Source organism: Amblyomma americanum, chromosome 2, assembly GCF_052857255.1.
Source record: "Amblyomma americanum isolate KBUSLIRL-KWMA chromosome 2, ASM5285725v1, whole genome shotgun sequence".
Lineage (NCBI taxonomy): Eukaryota > Metazoa > Arthropoda > Arachnida > Ixodida > Ixodidae > Amblyomma > Amblyomma americanum.
The window spans coordinates 172161524-172166134 of NC_135498.1; positions in this window are offsets into that span (position 1 = coordinate 172161524).

Below are 4611 nucleotides of genomic sequence, written 5' to 3' on the forward strand. Positions count from 1 at the left end.
TAAAATTCATCCCGTTGTTTGACTGTGAGTGCGATTCCTTGTATAGAAATGCCTGCTGCTTTTTCAGAGACCAATTATATAATGTTTTAGTCAATGTCTAAAGAGCCGCGTATGCAGAATGCTCTAGGCTGAAAGGTGACACTCTACACGGATGCGGACTAAATTGGTAAAGGAGAACGAGTATTGTCGTCGCCAAATTAACCGCGGACACGGTTAATTTAAACGCGAAGATAAGAAGAGTAAAACAACAGCTCCTAGAAGGAAAATACTGGAAGCACTTCTACGCAACGGTGCTCGTGTGTCCTCGTTCACAGTGCTCGAAGCAGTGCTTAGATGTCACTCCCACCCCATTTTCCTCAATGCTACACAAGTCTGCATGCTCTACTTTTTCCTACTCTTACACATCAGTCCTGTTCACAGCAGCCTTTTGCTCTGAACCATCAGCTTCTGGCACCGTTCTCTCGAATTTCTCAGCATCGATAATTTTCTCCCTTTCCTCGGCCGGTAGAACCTCATCGCTACCCTAACGTTCTCAGTTTCCGGTTTTACACTTGCAGCGCTCTTCTTGGCAACGGCTTCGTCGGAGCGTTCACGCTGTGTACCGCTTGAGCGATTTTCTCGCAGTCATCACTGGAACTCTCAAAATGCAGCGCTCCGACTTATTGCTAGAGCTCAAACTTCCACTTTCATCTTCAGGCGTTTTGCGGAAGGCACACTCCTAAAGAACCGTTGCTTTGCATTATCTCCAGTGTATACAACTTCAGAAGCAGCTGAATTGTCCCTTTCCTGTCAAAGTGTAATTGCGGTCCGACCTTCACTTTCTGTAATAGCAGTTGCCGGAAGGGGTTGTTCCATAACTAAACACTAACCTGCGCAGCTATAGCTACATTTCATCTGCGCTTTGCACGGAAACACTATTTTCACTCTTCCACTCGGTATGTGCAGGTATAACCTGAATAAGCTCACTGGTATTCCTGAAACACTGAAATTCTGCAATCTTCCTCAGAAGCGTTGCGTTCTCTCTTTCAAATACTCTTTCTCGCTCCAATGCAAGTTTTTCGCTTTTTCTCGTCTCCACGGCCATTCTTTCTTCCCCTCCCCTCTGCCGTTCTCTCTCTGCCTCTTCCCGCTGCCACTGTATTTCTTTCTCGATTTCCTGTCGAGTACTCTCTCGTTCTCTCCGCATCTTCTTGAACCTCGTTATACTTTTCGTCCACCCATTGCATAAGTTCAGCTTTCACGCCATTCTGAAGGCCTATCTGCCTGATAGTCATCTCGAGAGTGAACTCTAAAGGCGACACATACTTCTGCTCAGTGACCCTTACTTAACCGCTCCAGCGCGGCACCTCACGATATCCTTCTGCTGCTAACACTCTTTTACGACCGTTTGGCAAGCATCTTCCGACGATTTGACCGTTCTCTGCGCTTATTATACAACAAACGCCTTTTTGCGCACACCAGAAATGTCACAAGCGCACTGGTTTTGAGCGCTCCAAGACACCTTTAGAGCGTGTAGCGTTAGCTTTTCAGCCTCTCAGGAGATGCCCTCGACACAGCGTGGCAAACTGAGCCAGAAACCAGTCACCAGGTGACAAAGGGGGGTGGTCGTTTAATGCCCCGCTCTCGTCAGTCGCAAGCCAGATAATGTGTCGGAGCCAAAGGTTCACGACGAGAAACATATGCGGAAGCGCTTGTTGCTAGGGTTGTTAGTGCAGATTTTGGAAGGACATAGGAACACAAAAAAATACGGACATAGTGAGGGAATCGGACGAGCAAACAAGCTTTATGTAGAAAGACGATACAGAGGAATTATATTCACTTATAGTCGCGCATACAAAGTGCTCTACCTACAAAACAATGCAACAGGTACAAAATAATGCTGGAAAGATGCTACAGTAGAGAAAGCATTTGCAACAGCAGAGCACCAACGCAATGAAAAGTCAACCAAAAGAAAAGAATTTGTTCAGCGAGCACTGCGGTAGTACGATGATCGGAAACATAGTTCCTGGATGTTAATCCTGGTATTTATGAAGGCCAGGAGGGAAAAACAGCCGTACCTTAATATGCGAGCCCTCTTCTGGTTGTATGTTACGAGAAAGGTTACTGTTTTACGGTAGTGTTTAGAGTTCCGCTTTATCGCCCTCTCAGAATTGGTGTTAGATGCTGAAGGCAGACTCCATGAACTGCTGGAACTCGCACTGAGTGGAAAACAGCAGACTTATGACGCAGGCACACGAATTGATACAGATAATTAACGCAGGTCGCGATCGGCAACGCGTACCTTTATGAATTCATAGGGAGACTGTAGCTTACAGGGGCTAGAACACACGAACAAGAAAAGGGCAACACGAGCGCTAACACGAGTCAGCGCTCGCGTTGTCCGTTTCATGTTCGTGTGTCCTCGACTCTACTCCTCCTCCCTTGCGGCGCTATAGTCTCGCTATGATCATGCACCAACAAGCCTAAAAAGCAACGCTGTTAAACTACATATCTGAATTGAGCGTAATTTTGATCGGTTAGCAACAAAAAGAGTTGACACGAAGCCATTTTATACAGCGCCTCACGTTCGCGCGTGCTAAAATGAGAATGTGGCGATCCAAACATGAGATACTGCACATTATCCGTAGCAAGAAGTGCTCCAGGTGGCTATGAGACATATGAATATTGGACTAGCGCATCAGCGGTACTCTCTGGGCCGTGTGCGGTTGCTGGCAACTTGACAGAGATGGGACAATAATTGGTCGGATCCATGCATGGTGACAGTATACTACTCACTGCCAGAGAGTTTCTACCTACAGGTCAGTGGCACAGAAAAGAAATGGAGGCGCGGACCCCATTGTCTGAGCCAGCTGCATAGACTAGATACCGGACGACTTAATCAGTAGGATCGTCTTGAATGCACTCCAATACAAAACCGCAGCAGCATTACCGGATACGTAAGAGACGCCGCTGACGTTGGCTGACGGCATTTAAATGAACAAGGACATCTTGAAGGTTACCTAGCTTCTTTTAGCGCGATTGCACCACCCTACTAGCAATGCTGAAAAATCCGAGGTTTTTGTGAAGCCCCAACCTTTGACAGAGTGCCAGCGGCGACGGCCTTGCGTAGCTGCTCTGGCAATGCGCAGGCGATGAAGAGGAATTCAGGTGAGCGCGAGCGAAAAAAAAAACAGGTCAGACGCCCAGCTGGAACAGCGGTCACGTTCTTCAACTCCTTGGTGCATGGCTGACCGGCTTCGTCCGCGGCACGGCCACAGCAACAATAAATGCGCCGACACCATATCTCGTGCCATTGTGAGCCGTAGGGCTGGTGACTTAGGACAGCCCGAGCGCCCTCACAACCGACGCACCACAGCAGCATTTTGGAGTTCTTGCCTCGTCATGGACCTATCGCAAGATGAGTGACGCTTGATCGTGCCCCAGTACCCGTCCAGTATACAGCTATGGCTAGTGCGCCCGCACAGTCCCACTGCGTGGTTCGCGCAAGGGGATGCCCAGCTATATGTCAACGGTGGTGAACGGTGACCGTTCCAGATTTGGCTGTTCCCCCTCGTCAAGTGGAAGCTGCCCGCCAACATTTTTCACCAGCTCGACCTTCCACTGCTGGACGACCACCTGTTCGATGGCTTGAAGGAAGCGCTTTTCCGGCGCTCCACTCCATCACCCCGCTGCCAGCACTGCGCCACACAGCGCAAGTAGGACTGCAAGCACCTTTCCGACAGAGGTCCTTCCCAGACTTTCCCAGACTTTGTACACTGCTGTGAGTGCCTCCGCGATAAGTGCCCTGCCTCTTCGACTGGTTCTTCGACCTGTGGACCCCCATCACCCTTCATGCAGATTGTCGGAACCTACGTCCACGTCTCCGGAGCGGCCCATTCTGCTTGCTGCCGTCAGTTACGCGCACTCATGTCTGTGTAGTCGCGCCGGACTATCGGCTTGAATAGCGCCACGCTACTTGTACAACTGACGTGGTAAGCGATACCTATGTCAACGTAACAACCAAGACAACCACGGCAGCCCCTATTTTACGAGACAACCACGGCAGCCCCTCTTTTCCGCGAAGCATCAAGACGCTACCGTGCATCCCATTCTCCGCAGTCGGTGACGTCTGCATCCTCCCTCAAAGCCGATTGTGGCCACGCAGCTCCGACTTGTCTTTTGCCTCCACTGTCTAAGTTGTGGTTAGCTTAGTGTCCGCTTTCATCACTGCGGGCGGCACTCTTAAGTTGCTTACTCCGGCTCCGTCTCCACTGCTTGCGACAGTTTAGTCCCTAACATCCCGTGAGAGTAGCACCAAACAGCAAGCCCAGCGACATACGACGTTGTTTTTGCGTCGCCGGCACCGCAGCCAGCTCATATGTTCGCACACCGCTGCCGGCTGCGTCGCAGGTGACGTCGCTGCTGTATACCAAGTACTTCAGCGCATGAAAGCCGCACTTTTCCCTGCAGGCTTACAGCCTTCTCCGCCTACGGGACTACCTCGATGTCATCGCCCGACCAATCTGGGTCAACCAAAGCAGTAGAGTTTCATCTGTAGACAGAAATCTATACAACGTGCACGGCAATAAATATACAGATTGTATCTAGACTGCACATAGGAACGAAAGAATA